Consider the following 20,256-nt stretch of genomic DNA (forward strand, 5'->3'; position numbering starts at 1 on the left):
AATATTACACGATTTTGGGGGAGAAAGTAGAAAATAATAAGTTTCAATAAATATAAACAGTTTGAATTTAATACAACTCAATTCTTCAAATTAAAGGGATCAACTCGGATAAGGCAGAGACTGAGGCAGAGAAAACAAACTAGAAAAGGCGATTTGCATTCTCTTAGCTCCATTATGAGAGGTGATGTTTGTATTTTCTGCTGTACTTCATCCCTTGGGGTTGTTCTGGCATCATAAGCCCTTATATACCTTTGGATAATATTGAGGGATGTTATATTTAAAAAGGTAATTTAATACTCAGTGTTATATTTATCATGGTATTATGAGAGTTTGGGCTATAGTATTACTCATTGTCTTCTATAGCAGAACCAACAGTCCCAGTGTCAGGGTCCTTAACGTAAAAACTCATTAGCTGTTGTCCTGACACAGAGTATTGGTTCTCCTACAGAAGACACTGAGTAATACTTTAGCCCAACAACAGCTACGTTTTTACCTTAAGGACAGCATACATCCTGTAACTAGTCATGTTTCCCTCTTTGTTTAGGGCACTAGGAAGCTCAGAGTCTAATCAAGTTAAGCACCTTTAATAATCATGAACCCCTTATCTCATGCATTCACTTCTCTGTACTAATGCTTCCTGGCTTCATCATACTTATGGGCCCTTGTTCTTTCTTCACTTTGATTTTCATGGTCTTTTTTTTTTTTTTTTTTTTTTTTTTTTTTTTGTGAATTTTTTNTCTGTACTAATGCTTCCTGGCTTCATCATACTTATGGGCCCTTGTTCTTTCTTCACTTTGATTTTCATGGTCTTTTTTTTTTTTTTTCTTCATCTTATGTGAATTTTTTTTTTTTTTTTTGAGATGGAGTCTCACTCTGTCACCCAGGCTGGAATGCAATGGTGTGGTCTTGGCTCACTGCAACCTCCACCTCCCCGGTTCAAGCGATTCTCCTGCCTCAGCCTCCCAAGTAGCTGGGACTACAGGTGCATGCCACCATGCCCAGCTAATTTTTATATTTTTAGTAGAGATGGGATTTCACTATGTTGGCCAGCTGGTCTCGAACTCCTGACCTCGTGATCCACCCACCTCGGCCTCCCAAAGTGCTGGGATTACAGGCGTGAGCCACCATGCCCAGCCATCTTATGTGAATTTTTATATCTGCTAACACGTTTTAGAATAAGGAAAAAAAAAATTTTTTTTCTCTTTTTGGCTGAGGATAGCGGACTTTATTGATGGTAGACAACAAGGTGGGGCTCCCAAGGCCCCTCCCTTTTCAGGAGGTCTGCATGGAAACTGCGGGGAGGGGAGATTCTCAGTGTGGTGGGGAACTGAACCCATCAGGGACTCCCCAGCAGCTGAGGGCCTCTCTCTTCCTCTGTGTTCTTGTTGGAGCTGGTGGACCAGGGGTCTTATTCCTTAGAGGCCGTGTGGGCCATGAGGTCCACCACCCTGTTGCTGTAGCCGAGAATAAGGAAGGATATTTTAACTGAAAATTTAAACTGCTTATATACCCACCAAAGTGTTTAAAACTAAAAAGACAACACCAAACATTGGCGGTGAGCTAGGGCAATTGGAACCCTCAAATATTGTGGTGGGAATGTAAAATTTACGACTTTTTTGGGAAAAGGTCTGGCAGTTTCTTATAAAATTAAATATACGTACTTGTGACCCAGAAAAATGACAACATGTTAATAAAAAGACTTACACAAAATGTTCACAAGCTGCTTTATTCATAATAGCCCCAAACTGGAAATAGTCAATGTGTCCATCAGTATGAGAATGGTATATTTGTACATGTGGTATATTTATACAGCAGACCACAACTCAGCAGTGAAAAGTGACTACTGACACATAAAACAACATGAATCTCAAAAACATTACGCTGGGCAAAATAAACCATGCACAAAAGAGTATGTATTCTATGATTCCATTTATATGACATTCTTGAACAAACAAAGCTAATCTATGGTAGAAAAAAATCAGATGGTGACAGTGTGCATGTGAGGGCATGAAGTGTGAACTAACTGGGCAGAGGGATGGGGGAACTTTTGGGGTAACGATAATGTTCTATATTTTGCCAGTGGTTTGAGTTACACATGTGTATGCATTTGTCCAAACTCAGCAAATATACATTTAGAGTATATATTTCATTGTATGTACATCTTACATAAAACTATAAACAAATATTAAATTCTGTTTAATAATATGCATCCCAGAGTACTTAGGGAAAAATGTAGTGATGTTTAATTTTCTTTGAAATGCATCAAAAAATAAGATGAATTAATGATGAATAGAGGGATGATAGAATGATACAGGAAGCAAAATAAAATGGTAATGCTTGAATCTTGGCAGTGGGTACATAGGTATTCACTATAAAATTATTTCAGCTGCTCTTTAAGATTTTTCATAATAAAATATTGGGGGAAAATGCCCTTAACCTTTCTTTAGTGTGTTCTGGCTGGATATAACTTTTTCTATTAGTATCTCATGTAAGTGTTGAAGCCTTTCTCCTCAGGGGGAATTTATGTCACACTTTTCAGAATTTATGTAATACCTAATTTAAGCTGTTTTAATCAATTAATGGCCTTTAATCTAGACACAACTTTATTTTTTTTTTTTTGAGATGGAGTTTTGCTCTGTTGCCCAGGCTGGAGTACAGTGGCACAGTCTCAGCTCAATGCAACCTCCGCCTCGTGGGTTCAAGTGATTCTCCTGCCTCAGCCTCCTGAGTGGCTAGGACTACAGGCATGCGCCACCACACCCAGCTAATTTTTGTACTTTTAGTAGAGTTTGGGTTTCACCATGTTGATCAGGCTGGTCTCGAACTCCTGGGCTCAAATGATCCTACCACTTCGGCCTCCCAAAGTGCTGGGATTATAGGCATGAGCCACTGTGCCCAGCTCTTTTTAACTTTTAGAATATTTAATTGACAAATAAATATTGTATATATTCAAAGTGTACAACATGGTGATTTGGTTCGCATATACATTGTGTAATGATTTTATTTTTTCTTTTTCATCCACTTCTTTCCTGAACTCCGGCAGCTTATGTTTTACCTCCTTTGGCCATCTCACCTTCTCTTCTTCAAGATATTACTTCTGTTTTATGCTTGTTTTGTGGAAACAATTGCTTCATTACATTTTTTTAAAAATTTACAGCAAGAGGCCAGGCGTGGTGGCTCACGCCTGTAATCCCAGCACTTTGGGAGGCCAAGGAGGGCAGATCACCTAAGGTCAGGAGTTCGAGACCAGCCTGACCAACATGATGAAACCCTGTCGCTACTAAAAATACAAAAATTAGCTGTGGCTCATGCCTGTAATCCCAGCTACTTGGGAGGCTGAGGCAGGAGAATTGCTTGGACCTGAGAGGCAGAGGTTGCAGTGAGCCAAGAGCGTGCCATTGCACTTCAGCCTGGGAACATGAGCGAAACTCCATCTCAAAAAAAAAAAAAATATTTACAGCAAAATGTTCAAAATTTTAATCTGCCCTGAGGTAATGTTTTCTTTTCTCTCTCTCTCTCTTTTTTTTTTTTTTTTTTTTTTGAGATGCAATCGCATTCTGTCACCCAGGCTGGTGTGCTGTGGTATGATCTCAAGTTACTGCACCCTCTGCCTCCTGGGCTCAAGTGATTATTGTGCCTTGGCCTCCCAAGTAGCTGGGATTACAGGTGTGTGCCACCACACCGCCAATTTTTGCATTTTTAGTAGAGAGAGGGTTTCACCATGTTGCCCAGGCTGGTCTCAAAGTCCTAACCTCAGGTGATCCCCCGTCCTCAGCTTCCCAAAGTGCTGGGATTACAGGTGTGAGCCACTGCGCCTGGCCTGAGGTAATGTTTTCATGGTGATTATTCATCAGCATTTGTTTTTCTGTTTCTTTTTCATTTTCTTTTTTTTTTTTTTGAAGTGGAGTCTCGCTCTGTCACCCAGGCTGGAGTGCAGTGGCGCCATCTCAGCTCACTGCAATCTCCACCTCCCAGGTTCAAGTGATTCTCCTGCCTCAGCCTTCCAAGTGGCTGGGATTACTGGCATGCACCACTGTGCCCAGCTACTTTTTGTATTTTTAGTAGAGACAGGGTTTTGCCATGTTGGTCAGGCTGGTCTTGAACTCCTGACCTCAGGTGATCTGCCCGCCTTGGCCTCTCAGTGCGCTGGGATTACAAGCGTGAGCCACCGTGCCCGGCCTAATTTTTGTTTTTTTAGTAGAGACAGGGTTTCACCATGTTGACCAGACTGGTCTCAAACTCCTGACCTCAAGTGATCTGCCTGCCTCAGCCTCCCAAAGTGCTGGGATTACAGGCATGAGCCACAGTGCCCAGCCTCTTTTTCATTTTCTTCTTTGAATCTTTGTTGGTTCTTTTTTGACTCATCATCTTTGAATGAAGTGAATTTTCTTAGCTCAACTATTTACAGGAGATTTGTGTTGTGAAGCGGTCAGGGACATTTTCTGTATCAGTGGGAATTTTCCTTTTGATCCAGGATTTTGCCTATGAGATACTTTAGCCTTTTCTTCTTCACAGGCAATGAAGACAGGCAGCTGAATAGCTGTGCACACTAGGATCTCTTCTCGATTCTCATGAACATGTGCCTTCCTGTGAATATGACTTTTGTGTGGAGTTCTAGTTTAGTCCCAATTTCTCTGCTACTCAAAATCAAAATGGGTCCAGAGAAACTGATGCTACCAGCCTACCCACCTGTGTTAGTCAGTTGGAACTGCCATAACAAAATACAACAAACTCAGTGACTTAAAACATCAGAAATGTATTTTCTCACAGTTCTGAAGGCTAGAAGTGTGAAATCAAGGGGTCCGAGGGTTGGTCCTTCTTGAGGCTCTGAGGGACAGTGTGCTCCATGCCGCTCTCCTTGCTTCTGGTGGTTGCCCTGGCATTCCTTGGTTTGTAGACACATCACTCCAATCTCTGTCTCCATCTTTGCATGCTGGTCTCCTTTCTATGTCTGTGTCCACATTTTCCTCTTTTTTTTTTTTTTCTTGAGACAGGGTCTTACTCTGTCACCCAGGCTGGAGTGCAGTGGCACAATCTCGGCTCACTGCAACCTCCACCTCCTGGGTTCAAGTGATTCTCCAGCCTCCGCCTCCCAAGTAGCTGGGATTACAGGTGTGCACCACCACGCCCAGCTAATTTTTTGTATTTTTAGTAGAGATGGAGTTTCACAATGTTGGCCAGGCTGGTCTTGAACTCCTGACCCCAAATGATCCGCACACCTCGGCCTCCCAAAGTGCTGGGATGACAGGTGTGAGTCATTGTGCCCTGCCATTTTCCTCTTCTTATAAGGACACCAATCACTGTATTAGGACCCATCCTAATCTAGTATAACCTCACCCTAAGGATTACATCTACAGAGACCCTATTTCCAAATATGGTCACATTCACGGGTACCAGGGGTTAGGACTTTCACATAACTTCTGGGGCGGGGGCGTCACAAATCCATAACACTGCCTTCTTCCCATTGTTGCACAAATGGGGCTATTACTTTTTTTTTTTTTTTTTTAACCTCAGTGTACGCATCTCACTGGGTGAGCTATGAAGCTCTTACTGAGCTCTTCTGGTGCCCACTGTCAGCCTCCTGTTGTGCCTTTCCTCGAATGCCTTTGCTTTTGGTACCCCTTACATTTATTTCGTAGTTATTTTGTTTTACTTGTCTTAATTTTTTAAAAATTGAGATAGGATTTTCATTCTGGTCTCTTGTGTCCTTTGTTTTGGGAGATGATTTCTCCAAATCATCATCCCTCTGAGGGATGATGGAATTACCAACTTTATGTGACATCTTCAAGCAGGAAATGCCTTGGGTCTTTGTCATTCTTTAGGGGTCTCTAACACACTGAACTGAATAAGAAAAGAAGATACTACCCGGGGCGCGATGGCTCACGCCTATAATCCCAGCACTTTGGGAGGCTGAGGCAGGCAGATCACGAGGTCAGGAGTTCGAGAACAGCCTGGCCAACATGGTGAAACCCTGTCTCTACTAAAAATACAAAAATTAGCCGGTCATGGTGGCAGGCACCTGTAATCCCAGCTACTCAGGAGGCTGAGGCAGGAGAATCGGTTGAACCAGGAGGCAGAGGTTGTGATGAGCCAAGGTCGTGCCACTGCTCTCCAGGAGTCTGAGCAACAAAGACAAAACTCCATCTCAAAAAAATAAAAAATAAAGAAAAAAAAAGGAAGATACTACTTTTAGTGCTTATTTCAGTAAGATGGTCTTCTAGTTGCTTAGTCTCAGCCTACCATGCCAGTTCTACCAACTCTGTGTCATAGGTAGGAATTAATAGAATTTGCTTACACGGAGACTTAAAAAAAATCTTGCGTAATGATTATATTGAGCTACAATGCAATTTGAATTATTTTAAACTTTTCTATTATGGTAACAAAAACATAAAATTTAGCTTCTTTTTTTTTTTTTTTTTTTTGAGACACAGTTTTACTCTGTTGCCCAGGCTGAAGTGCAGTGGTGTGATCTTGGCTCACTGCAACCTCCGCCTCCCAGGTTCAAGTGATTCTCCTGCCTCAGCCTCCCAAGTAGCTGGGACTACAGGCATGCACCACCATGCCTGGCTCATTTTTTTGTATTTTTAGTAGAGACTGGGTTTCACCATGTTGGGCAGACTGGTCTCGAACTCCTGACCTCAAGTGATCCACCTGCCTCAGCCTCCCAAAGTGCTGGTATTACAGGTGTGAGCCACTGTGCCTGGCCAAAATTTACCATCTTAACTATTTTTAGGTTTATATTTTATTAGTCTTAAGGTTATTTACATTGTTGCAAAACAAATCTCCAAACCTTTTCACCTTGCAAATATGGAATTTTACACCCATTAAACAGCAACTCCCCTTTAATCCCCTCTCATAGTCCCTGGTAACCACTATTCTATGTTTGTTTCTATGAATTTGATGACTTTAGACACTGCATATAAGTGGAACCATACAGTGTTTGTCTTTTGTGACTGGCTGATTTCACTTAGGATAATGTCCTCAAGGTTTGTTCATGTTGTAGCACGTGACAGAATGTCCTTCCTTTAAAGCTGTATAATATTCCATTGTATGCATATAACACATTTAAAACATTCATTCATCCATTGATGGACATTTGGGTTGCTTTCACCTCTTGGCTATTGTGAAAAGTATTGCTAAGAACATGGGTGCATTAGTTATGGTTCTCCAGAGAAATGGAACCAATAAAATATATAGAAAGAGATAGAAAAAGACATTTCCTATAAGGAATTGGCTCATGCATTTGTGGAGGCTGAGAAGTCCCATGATCTGCTGTCTGCAAGCTGAAGGCCCAGGAAAACTGGTGATGTCATCCTAGGCCTCAGAACCATGGGAGGCAATGGTATAAGTCCTAGTCCGAGTCTGAAGGCCTGAGAACCAGGAACTCTGATTGAGGGCAGGAGAAGATGGATGTCCCAGCTCAAACAGAGAGCAAATTCAGCCTTTCTCTATCTTTTTGTTTGCTTCAGGCCCTCAACAGATTGGATAATAATGTTTTATCAGCTATCTGGACATCCTTTAGCCCAGTCTTTTTTTTTTTTTTTTTTTTGAGACAGAGTCTCACTGTCGCCCAGGCTAAAGTGCAGTGGTGTAATCTTGGCTCACTGCCTCCTCTACCTCCCAGACTCAAACAATCCTCCTGCCTCACCCTCCCAAGTAGCTAGGACTACAGGCGCCTGCCTGATTTTTGTATTTTTTTGTGGTGATGGGGTTTCACCATGTTCCTTGGACTGGTCTCAAACTCCTAGGCTCAAGTGATCCTCCTGCCTCAGCCTCCCAAAGTGCTGGGATTACAGGGGTGAGTCACTGCACCTGACCCTAGCCCGGTCATTTGACATATAAACTACTGGATCATATGGTAATTCTATTGTTAATTTTTTGAGGAATCTCCACACTGTTTTCCATAGCAGCTGTTCCATTTTGCATTCCTAGCAACAGAGCACAGGGGTTCCAGTTTCTCCACATCCTCGTCAACACTTGTGATTTTTCAGTTTTTGATAGTAGCCATCCTAATGGGTATGAGGCATATTCTTTACTTTTATGCAACAACCATTGTCATACTGCTTTAATGTATGATAATTATAAAGTTAATATTTATTTTTATCAGTACATAGCAAGTCTGTTCGGGTTGTGTCTTTATCACTATCGTGTTGAAAAAAGTTTTTGGAAGTTTTAATTATTTTTGCTCAGATTACTTATCAGCCCTGGGTGTACATTTTTAAAAAATAGACATTAAAAAAACTTTAAACCTATTTTGTCAACTTAAGGGACTCATTTCCAGGCATAGCCATTACTTCTTATATAGAATACAGTATTTAACAAATTCTCAGTCCTAAAATGTTCCTGGAATCTGCTGATTTATTGAGATTTATTCTTGCAATACTTACTACTGTGGTCTACTAAATACTTTATTTCATTGAATGCTAGTAACAGGTCTGGCTTTTCAAGTCTCTCCAACCTTACGAATTTTCAATTACTACCACTTCAACTTCAATATGATTCTTCTGAACTGCAGAGTCAGCAGTTACATTCTTCTTAGTAATGAATGCAAACTGCTCAGAATTACAGAACACTTAAAGCATCTCATTTTAACTATTTTTTTTTTGCTGAAGATTATGAGAGGTAAATGTAGCTACATAAATGATTTTTGGCAGGGTTGGCATTTAGAGGGAATCATTTGTTTGCCTTTTGAGCAATATTCCTGGGCCACTATTAACCTAAACATGTAAGAGCCAATATAGCACAGTGTTTAAGAACATGAGCTTTAGAGCTCAACTGCCTGTGTTCAATTCTTGACTCTAAAAGCAGTGCGAGGAACAGGTGAGTGGGGTGGCTCAGGCTTGTAATCCCAGCACTTTGGGAGGTCAGAGCAGGAGGATCACTTGAGGTCAGGAGTTCAAGACCAGCCTGGCCAACATGGTGAAACCCCCATCTCTACTAAAAATACAAAAATTAACCGGACGTGGTGGCAGGCATCTGTAGTCCCAGCTACTCGGGAGGCTGAAGCAGGAGAATCTCTTGAACCTGGGAGGTGGAGGTGGCAGTGAGCTGAGATCATGCCACTGCACTCCAGCTGGGTAAACAGCAAGACTCCATCTCACACACACACAAAAAAACCAGTTTGAGGTTAGGCAAGTTTCTTAACCGCTCTGTGCCTCAGTTTCTCCATCTGTAAAATGAGGATGGCTGTTAGATTTTTTTTTCTTATTTTTTTAGATAGAGATGGGATCTCACTCACTATGTTGTAGGCTGGTCTCAAATTTATGGCCTCAAGTGATCCTCCCGCCTCAGCTTCCCAAAATTTTGGGATTACATGTGTGAGCCACTGTGCCCGGCTGGGCTGTTAGATTAAATGAGTGACTGTATGTAAAGCACTTTGAACTGTGTCTGGCCTACAATAAGCACTCTATGAGGTTAGCTATCATGACAAGCATTATTGATTACCTTCATTTATTTCCTGGACCTAGCCAGACTAGCAGAGTGGCTGTTGACCAACTGTACTGATAATTATTAGTCTAGTTGGTGTTCAAAACTACTGCTGTAGGCCAGGTGTGGTGGCAAACGCCTGTAATCCCAGCACTTTGGGAGACTGGGGTGGGTGGACCACCTGAGGTCAGGAGTTCATGACCAGCCTGATTAACATGGTGAAACACCCTCTCTACTAAAAAAAAAAAAAAAAAAAGAGTCAGGTGTGGTGGTGCATGCCTGTAATCTGAGCTACTTGGGAGGCTGAGACAGGAGAATTGCTTGTACCTGGGAGGCAGAGGTTTCAGGGAGCCAAGGTGGCACCATTGTACTCCAGCCTGGGCAACAAGAGCAAATCTCTGTCTCAAAAAACAAAAAAAATCTCCGTCTCAAAAAACGTCTCAAAACAAAAAAAACCCAACTACTCCTGGGGCCAGGTACGATGGCTCGCACCTATAATCCCAGCACTTTGGGAGGCCTAGGTGGGCAGATCACTTGAGGTCAGGAGTTTGAGAACAGTCTGGCTAACATGGTGATCTGGTTTGGCTGTGTCCCCACCCACATCTCATCTTGAATTGCCACGTGTTGTAGGAGGGACCCAGTGGGAGATAATTGAATCATGGGGAAAGTCTTTCCTGTGCTGTTCTCATGATAGTGAATAAGTCTCATGAGATCTGATGGTTTTTTTTAAAAAGAGGAATTCCCCTGCACAAGTTCTCTCTTTGCCTGCTGCCATCCATGTAAGATGTGGCTTGCTCCTCCTTGCCTTCTGCCATGATTGTGAGGCTTTCCCAGTCGCATGGAACTGTGAGTACAATTAAACCTCTTTCTTTTGTAAATTGCACAGTCTCAGGTATGTCTTTATCAGCAGCATGAAAATGGACTAATATAGTAAATTGGTACCAGTAGAGTGGGGCACTGCTGAAAAGTTACCTGAAAATGTGGAAGCAACTTTGGAACTGGGTAATAGGCAGAGGCTGGAACTGTTTGGAGAACTCAGAAGAAGGCAGGAAAATGTGGGAAAGTTTGGAACTTCCTAGAGACTTGTTGAATGGCTTTGACAAAAATGTTGATAGTGATATGAACTATAAGGTTCAGGCTGAGATGGTCTCAGATGGAGATGAGGAACTTGTTGGGAATTGGAGCAAAGGTGACTCTTGTTATGTTTTAGCAAAGAGACTGGCAGCATTTTGTCCCTGCCCTAGAGATTTGTAGAACTTTGAACTTGAGAAAGATGACTTAGGGTATCTGACGGAAGAAATTTCTAAGCAGCAAAGGATTCAAGAGGTGACTTGGGTGCTGTTAAAGGCATTCAGTTTTAGAAGGGAAGCAGAGCATAAAAGTTTGGAAAATTTGTGGCCTGACAATGCGATAGAAAAGAAAATCCCATTTTTCTGAGGAGAAATTCAATCCAGCTGCAGAACTTTGTGTAAGTAACAAGAAGTTTAACAATGTTAATCCCCAAGACAATGGGGAAAATGTCTCCAGGGCATGTCAGAGGACTTCACAGCAACCCTCCCATCACAGGCCTGGATACCTAAGAGGAAAAAGTGGTTTCGTGGGCCAGCCCCAGGGTCCCCATGCTGTGTGCAGCCTAGGCACTTGGTGCCCTACATCCCAGTCACTCCAGCCATGGCCGAAAGGGGCCAGTGTAGAGCTCTATCCATGGCTTCAGAGAGTGCAAGCCTCAAACCTAGGCAGCTTCCACTTGGTGCTGAAAAGTCAAGAACTGAGGTTTGGGAACCTCTGCCTAGATTTCAGAAGATATATGGAAGCACCTGGCTGTCCAGGCAGAAGTTTGCTGCGGGGGCAGGGCTCTCATGAAGAACCTCTGCTAGGGTAGTGCAGAAGGGAAATGTGGGGTCAGAGCCCCCACACAGAGTTCCTACTGGGGTACCATGTAGTGGAGCTGTGAAAAGAGGGCCACCATCCTCCAAACACCAGAATGGTAGATGCACTGACAGCTTGCACTGTGCACCTGGAAAAAACCACGTATGCTCAATGCCAGTCCATGAAAGCAGCCAGGAGGGAGGCTGTACCCTGCAAAGCCACAGGGTTGGAACTTTCCAAGACCATGGAACTCACCTCTTGCATCAGCATGACCTGGATGTGAGACATGAAGTCAAAGGAGATCATTTTGGAACTTTAAGATTTGACTGCCCTGCTGGATTTTGAACTTGTATAGGGCCTGTAGCCCCTTTGTTTTGGACAATTTCTTCCATTTGGAATGGCTGTATTTACCTAATGCCTGTACCCCCATTGTATCTAGGAAGTAACTAACCTGGTTTTGATTTTACAGGCTCATAGGTGGAAGGGATTTGCCTTCTCTCAGATGAGACTTTGGACTGTGGACCTTTTTTTTTTTTTTTTTTTTGAGATAGTCTTCCCTCTGTCACCCAGGCTGGAGTGCAGTGGTGTATTCTCAGCTCCCTGAACCCTCTGCCTCCTAGGTCTAAGCAGTTCTCCTGCCTCAGCCTCCTGAGTAGCTGGGATTACAGGCACGTGCCATCACACCCAGCTAATTTTTGTATTTTTAGTAGAGATGGGGTTTCACCATGTTGGCAAGGCTGGTCTTGACCTCCTGACCTTGGGTGATCCACCTGCTTTGGCCTCCAAAAGTGCTGGGAGCCACCATGTGTGAGCCACCATGCCTGGCCTGGACTGTGGACTTTTGAGTCAATGCTGAAGTAAGACTTTGGGGGACCGCTGAAAATGCATGATTGGTTTTGAAATGTAAGGACATAAGATCTGGGAGTGGCCAGGGCGGAATGATATGGTTTGGCTGTGTCCCCACCCAAATGTCATCTTGAATTCCCATGTGTTGGCAAAGGGACCCGGTGGGAGTTAATTGAATCATGGGGCAAATCTTTCCAGTGCTGTTCTCATGATAGTGAGTAAGTCTCATGAGATCCGATAGGCTTTTTTGTTTTTTTGAGGAGTCTCACTCTGTCACCCAGGCTGAAGTGCACTGGTGCCATCTTGGCTTGCTACAAGCTCTGCCTCCTGGGTTCATGCCATTCTCCTGCCTCAGCCTCCCAAATAGCTGAGACTACAGGCACCCGCCACCACACCTGGCTTTTTTTTTTGTATTTTTTTAGTAGAGATGGGGTTTCACCGTGTTAGCCAGGGTGGTCTCCATCTCCTGACCTCGTGATTGGCCTGCCTCGGCCTCCCAAAGTGTTGGGATTATAGGCGTGAGCCACCATGCCCGGCTGAGATCTGATAGTTTTAAAAAGAGGGGTTCCATGACTGGGCATGGTAGCTCAGGCCTGTAATCTCAGCACTTTGGGAGGCCAAGGTGGGCGGATTGCTTGAGGTCAGGAGTTCAAGACCAGCTTGGCCAACATGGTGAAACCCTGTCTCTACTAAAAATACAAAAATTAGCCAGGAATAGTGGCAGGTGCCTGTAATCCCAGCTACTCAGGGGGCTGAGGCATGAGAATCACTTGAACCCAGGAGGTGGAGGTTGCAGTGAGCTGAGAGCACACCACTGCACTCCAGCTTGGGCGACAAGAGTAAAACTCTGTCTCAAAAAAAAAAAAGAGGAATTCCCCTGCGCAAGTTTTCTCTCTTTGCCTGCTGCCATCCATGTAAGACATGACTTGCTCCTCCTTGCCTTCTGCCATGATTGTGAGGCTTCACCAGTCACGTGGAACTCTAAGTCCAATTAAACCTCTTTATTTTGTAAATTGCCCAGTCTTGAGTATATTTTTATCAGTAGTTTGAAAACAGACTAATTCATATGATGAAACCCCATCTCTACTAAAAATACAAAAACTAGCCAGGCATGGTGGTGTACTCCTGTAATCCCAGCTACTCAGGAGGCTGAAGCATGAGAATTGCTTGAACCTGGGAGGCAGAGGCTACAGTGAGCTGAGATGGCACCACTGGACTCCAGCCTGGGCAACAGAGTGAGAGTCCATCTCAAAAAAATAAAGAGAAAAGAAAAAACCGTTAAAATAAATCACTGACTGGATAACTTGTGTGTAAAGGAGGAACTCTAAGCTTGAACTTCAGTATCTACCAGACAGGAGCTTCCATTCAAGAGATAAGGTACCTGAGGTCTCCATGCACTGTGTCTGATACATGGGTGCTCTGTGACTGCCAGTTGAATCTGAATAGCTAATGATACCCTTTCAGAGTAAGAATGTTTGACCTCCCATTCCAACTATGGAGAAGGAAGGGTAACGTATTGAGCACCAAGAAGCAGAAAGGTTTTGTTAGGAATAAAACGACTGGTGACTCTGTAAGTGAATAAAAATTACTGGCCCAGGAAATAAGCCTTCAGAAAGAAATGAACAAGATTAAATAAGAGGATAAAGTTACTCTATCTGGTCTGGTGTGGTGTGTTCCATGAATATTTTAGCTCTTGTGAATGAGTAAAACTTTTCTCTAGGAGAAGATATGACTTCTAACAAAAGTTCTGGGCAAAGTGCTTGGTTTCCACCTCTGCCTGAGGTCCAGCAGCCATGTCGGTCATTCCCTTCATATTCCCAACCCCTTCCCACTCACCTCGGCCAGTCACCCTTGAAGAGATATTTCCATTTCCTGGTGAAAAAACAAAGATATATAAAGCTATTTTTGTGTGGGTAAGAGGAGGCCTGGGAAATCAAGTGGAAAGTAAGAGCCCTGTTTAGTAAATAGGATGGTGCTGTGAGAAGAAAAAAGGCTTTGGAGTTATAGACTGAGCTTCCGATGCAGATTCTAGGACTTAGGAGGTAGGTGATTGCAGAAAAGTGACTTAACCTTTCTGAACCTCATTTTCTCCATTTGTAAAATGGGTGTAATATTACCTTCAAGGCTGTTGTGAGGATTAAATATAATCTATGTAAAATCCTAGGTACAAAGTAGACCCTCAACTAATCATAGTTTTTCTCATGATTAGCTGAAGACAGGGATCTGACCTAATTCTATTTTAGCTAGCTTGGTATTTCCTGCTTCCAGCAATGAGGTGAAAACTAGAAATACTGAGATTTTAAAAAATGAATACAGATTCTGTTCAGGGTCTCTAGGGATCATAGAATATTGGAGGATCTAAATTTTTAGAAAATCATCAATTATATCAAATTATTTAAAAAACGGCCACTTACGATAAAACAAATGAGTTTTGATGTTAGCTGAGTAGCAGTATAAAATATGATTTACATTTGAAGGGTGGAAACAATCTTCTTTAGGATTCCCGGAAACAGCTGCTCTGGTGTGGTGCACACAGGAAGTACTGAAAAATGCTTGTTAAGTAGTTTACAAAAGCTCACTTAATACATATTTACATGTACATGCATTTTTGTAGCTGTTGTTTCTGTATCTCTGAGAATGAATCTTTAACGAAAAAACGTAGTCAAGGAACTTTTGATGGGATTGCTAAGGCTAGGTTTGACCACTGATTCATTCTTCATCATTGTCAAGAACGCCTAGTACTTACAAAACAAGTGTTTTGAAAGGTTAATGGGAAGGAAGTAAATGACAATGTGAACTGAAGTTCTGTTAGTTTTTTGCCTTTTATAACTCATGCTTTTGAAAAAGAGTTTTATTTTATTTTCTTCTACTTGTGTTTTAATTTTCCTTAATAAACATATTAGCTTTATACTTTAAAACCCTAATCTCTTCCCTTCAATACATGGACATACAAGCATGTATGTATACCGTCAACACACATACTATCTTTACAAGATGCATTCTGGGCTAGGCTGAAGCAAACCTAAAACATTACATATAGGACTGACAGATTGAATGAGAAAGTCCTCATTTCATTGTCCTCTTTGGACTTAAGTAACTGTGTGTTAGAACAAGATCTGAAGAAGTTTGGTTCTTGCATCCTATGGTTATACAAATCAGCCTTATGACCTATCATCTTGTCCATAGTCTTGAATTTTGGTATTGGTTAAAGATTCCAGAAATGATGTGAAAATATTAACATATTTTATTTTATTTTTTTTGAGACAGGGTCTCACTCTGTCACCCAGGCTGAAGTGCAGTGGTGCTATCTCAGCGCACTGTAACCTCTACCTCCTGGGTTCAAGCGATTCTCTCACCTCAGCCTCCCAAGTAGCTGGTATTATAGGTTTGGCACCATACCTGGCTAGTTTTTTTTTTTTTTTTTGTATTTTTTGTAGAGAAAGGGTTTCACCATGTTGGCCAGGCTGGTTTCGAACTCCTGGCCTCAAGTGATTTGCCCACCTTGGCCTCCCAAAGTACTGGGATTGCAGGTGCAAGCCACCATGCCTAGCCAGTGATGAACATTTGTTATTGTGGGTCAAGAATTTGGGGCAATTTTAGGTGGTTTGGGGCTCCCTCAGGGTCTTTCATGAAGTTGCAGTCAAGATGTTGGCCAGGGTTGCAGACATCTGAAGGCTTGACTGGAGCTGAAGGATCTGGTTCCTAAGTGGTTCACTCTCACTGTTGGGAAGTTGCTGCTGGATGTTGGCAGGAGGCCTCAGTTCCTCACCATGTGGGCCTCTTCATGGGGTTGCTTGTATGTCTTCATGACATGCCAACTGGCTTCCCTCAATCAAATGATCCAAGACAGATCCAAGGACAGAAACTGCAATGTCTTTTATGAACTAGTCTTAGAAGTCACACTTCATCATTTCCACAATATCCTATCAGTTACACAGGTCAGGCCTATTTCCTATGGGAGGAGTCTACACAAGAGCATGAAGGCCACCAGATAAGAGTCATCTTAGAGGCTGGCTGCCACGCTTCTACAAAAGTTTGATGCAAAAATATCACCCTTTCACTCCTGTGGAGTAGAAATGGAGGGGGGCAATATGGGGAGATTTCCTTCTCTTCTGAGACAAATGTTTTCAACTTTCAGCTGCTTCTTTTGGTATGCCTACTTTTGATATAGATTTTTCTCTCTCCTTCACTTTTTCTCACCTCTTGCCCAAGTCAGTGTGCCTGTTTCAAAAATGCTATCTCTAGTCTTATTCAAATTCTAACCTGCTTGTATTTGTGCATAAATAAAAGTATCAGATGCTGATGAAGAGACTGTGATACCCTTCTACAAATAAAACATTTTTGTTCCAGGGAATCATTTCTCTGGCATAACACCTAAAGCAAAACGTTTACAAATGAGACAGTGTTTAAAATAAGGATATACAATTAGTTCATCACAGAAAGAGCTAAAATGTATTATTTATGTAATAAAAACATTTGAGCCACAGCTGGATATATGGTTTGGCTGTGTCCCCACTGAAATCTCATCTTGAATTCCCATGTGTTGTGGAAGGGACCTGGTGGGAGATAACTGAAACATGGGGGCAAGCCTTTCCTGTGCTGTTCTCATGATAGTGATGAATAGGTCTCATGAGATCTGATAGTTTTATAAAGAGGAGTTCCCCTGCACAAGTTCTCTGTCTTTGCCTGCTGCCATCCATGTAAGATGTGACTTGCTCCTCCTTGCCTTCCTCAGGCCTCCCCAGCCACATGGAACTGTAAGTCCAATAAACCTTTTTCTTTTGTAAATTGCCCAGTCTCAGGTATGTCTTTATCAGCAGCGTGAAAATAAACTAATACAGCTGGGCGCAGTGGCTAGTGCCTGTAATCCCAGCTACTTGGGAGGCTGAGGTGGGAAGACCACTTGAGCCCAGGCATTCAAGGGTGCAGTGAGCCATGGTCGGCCCCTGCATTCCAGCTCAGCCTGGGTGACAGAGTGAAGACACTGTCTCTTAAAAACAACAACAACAACAAAACTCCAAAAAACCAGGACATTTGCATTTGAGCATCAAGTGCTATGTAACACATTATGAAGTCCTATTTATTAGACATGATTTACTAGTCAGATTTATTAGCTACCACCTAGGGAAGACCCAAAATAAATGTAGATATTTGTAAAAACAGTTTGATGATGGAATATTAATAAAAAGAATACCTACTAGATCTCTATGTCAATCTTCTAGTAGATTCACATTTGCCAACTCTATCAGGCTGCTTGCTGCCCCCAGTACCCTGAAGGACCCGCCTAGTGATGATGCCATTCAGAATCCACAGAAACAGGGCTGCTTGCTCTGAGGCCTCTTTGTGTGAATCAGGCAGTGAAGGAAAGGTCATGAGAAGGGTGAACTTGGGCATGTCTCGAGTTCCCACATCTTGTTTTAACAGATTTTCAGGCTCCTTCTAATTCTACTAGTTATTTATCACTGTTTTCTAGGGACAGCACCTATCTCACAGTCACTTCTAAGTTTTTATTCCCTTAGAATTGCTGTGAACCAGAAACAAAATAACCAAGCACATTTCATTTATGTCTAAAATGGATATTAGGCCAGGCACGGTGGCTCATGCCTGTAATCCCAGCACTTTGGGAGGTCGAGGTGAGTGGATCACCTGAGGTCAGGAGTTCGAGACAAGCCTGGCCAACATGGTGAAACCCTGTCTCTACTAAAAATACAAAAACTAGCGAGGCGTGGTGGCGCCCAACTGAAGCACAAGAATCGTTTGAATCTGGGAGGTGGAGGTTGCAGTGAGCCAAGTTCAAGCCATTGCACTCTAGCCTGGGCAACAAAGTGAGACTCTGTCTCAAAAAAAAAATTAATTAATTAATAAAAAGGATATTAATACTATTAATAAAATGGCTAATTTAATACTGAAATGGCAGTGTTTAATAAACGCAGACACTGGGACCACCTGGGACCCGTCCAGCTGCTGGGTGGAGGGAGTCCTATGCTGGGTGGGTCATGGTAGAAGAGTGAGGAGTTAACCCAGTTAAAATGCTGACCTGCTAGTACTGAGTTTCATATGCAGGGTAACTCCCAGGAAAGCCTCACTGGGTGTTCTAAGAGGGCCACTGCCTGGTCTGTGGGCGGGAGTCGGGGATGGTAAGAGCGGCCTCTGGACTCAGTCCAGCTCCTGCATTTACCAGTTGTGTGACCTTGAGCAGATTCCATAATCTCTGAAAGCCTTAGTATGAATTTTTTTTAAAACATTTAGAATAATGGTACCTAGCACAGAGGTTGGAAAGGTTAATGAAAAAATGTGGCTGGGTGCAGTGGCTCACGCCTGTAATCCCAGCACTTTGGGAGACTGAGGTGGGCAGATCACTTGAGGTCAGGAGTTCCAGGCCAGTCTGGCCAACATGGTGAAACCCATTTCTACTAAAATACAAAAATTAGCCGGGCATTGTGGTGGGTGCCTGTAATCCCAGCTACTTGAGAACCTGAAGCAGAAGAATTGCTGGAACCCAGGGGGCAGAAATTGCAGTGAGCCAAGATCATGCCACTGCACTCCAGCCTGGGCAACAGAACAAGACTTGTCTCAAAAAAAAAAAAGAAAAAAAAAGAAAAAAAAATGTGCACAAGGTGCTTAGCACACTGCCTGGCACACAATAGATGGCACACAATAAGCATCCAAATGCATACTGCCATTTGTTAAAAAACACATACACACATCTTGGATCTTTGCTGTATCTCACATTGAGTGGCCCCTTTTTCTTTTTTAAATCAGTAAGGCACTTTAAAATGAGAAATCTCACTTCTTTCAGCAAGTTTTTTTTTTTTTTTTTTTTTTTTGCCTTTTGGTTACAGAACAGCAGGAATGAGACTAGACTAAGGAATAGCACTTAGCATATGATTATGAGAAAGTATTCATATGTACACACATTGAAGACTCTAGGGCTTTGGAAACTGTGGGTTAATGTGAGAAGTGTCCCTTTAAGAGTTAAACTTTGACCTCAGTTCAAAGGGCTAGAGGGGTCAGGAATCACTGGGAGGACATGGAGAATTTTAGGCAAAAACCACACAAGGAAGGAAGATAATCATCTAAATAACTTGGATAACAACTACGGAGGGGATGAGGTTAGGTGTTTATTAGTGGGGGAAACTTTCAGAGAAAGAACCACATCCTCTGTAGCTTAAGCAAAAATGGGACTTGCTTAGCTCACGTAAGTGAAATTCAGGCTAATCTTGGCTCTAGGTAGGGCTGGATTCAGGACTCAGATGGTGTGGTCAGGGAAGCCCTCCTTCCCCTGCCCCCTTTCTCCTGGTAGGTTCTCTCAAGTAGTGTGCAAGACTCAGTGACTGGGAAAAAGCTTTTTCTGAGAACTCCAGTAGCTTTCAGAGAGGCGTCTGGTATAACCTGGGTCACAGGTCCAACCTTCTCCCAGTCACTGTGGCCTTGGTGGGATTGGGGTGCACTGGGCAGGATCAGCTAGCTCAACCACATGGGATTGGCTCACCACCACCCAGAGGAGTTCTGCTCCCAAAGACAGGGCAGAGGATGCTGAGCAGGAGCAAGGACATATCCACAGCAGGTAATGCTCTGCCTAACTTCCCAACCATCTGCCAACACCCCATGGGCAAATGTACCTTCTGCTTGGGCTTGACACCAGCCCCCCTGAGCCAGCCAACAAGACCACCTGAAGTGACTGCAGAGTCTCATGATCACATGAGTTCCTGGAAACTCCATCTTATAATGGGTAGTTGTCAAGAGGACTAAACGTAGAGTTCCTTTGTACCAAGAGGTTTGCAACTAGGGCAGAATTCACAGAATACAGGGTCGGCAGAGTGAAGAGTGGAATGAGAGTATTGCTCAGGTTGTATGCAATGAATGCAGCCACTGGGACCACCTGGGATCTGGTTGCAGGTTGGTGAGAGCCTCGTGCTAGGTAATTGGTGATAGGACAGTTGTGAATTAACCCAGTTAACATGCTGACCTACTAGTACTGAGTTATGTATGGAGCTTTATTTCCAGCATCCTTCCCCTGTATCATATGTGGTCTTCAGTGGAATATTATTCTTTTTCCCTAGTAGAAAAATCTCATGAATATTTTTAGAGACTTGCTTGTTTACAGTAGGAAGA

At 42.8% G+C, this 20,256-nt stretch overlaps 1 long non-coding RNA gene across 1 annotated transcript; it reads right to left on the bottom strand.

Annotated features, from left to right (window-relative positions):
- Positions 1–1,203: 1,203 nt before the first annotated feature.
- LOC112628677 lies at positions 1,204–20,018 on the bottom strand. The gene is made up of 3 exons (XR_003120461.1): positions 19,764–20,018; positions 17,340–17,480; positions 1,204–1,454 (listed from the first exon to the last, which is right to left on the bottom strand). It is a non-coding gene; the product is annotated as an uncharacterized LOC112628677 (long non-coding RNA).
- Positions 20,019–20,256: the final 238 nt, after the last annotated feature.

The sequence above is a fragment of the Theropithecus gelada genome, chromosome 7b, assembly GCF_003255815.1.
Source record: "Theropithecus gelada isolate Dixy chromosome 7b, Tgel_1.0, whole genome shotgun sequence".
In the NCBI taxonomy this organism is placed as follows: domain Eukaryota; kingdom Metazoa; phylum Chordata; class Mammalia; order Primates; family Cercopithecidae; genus Theropithecus; species Theropithecus gelada.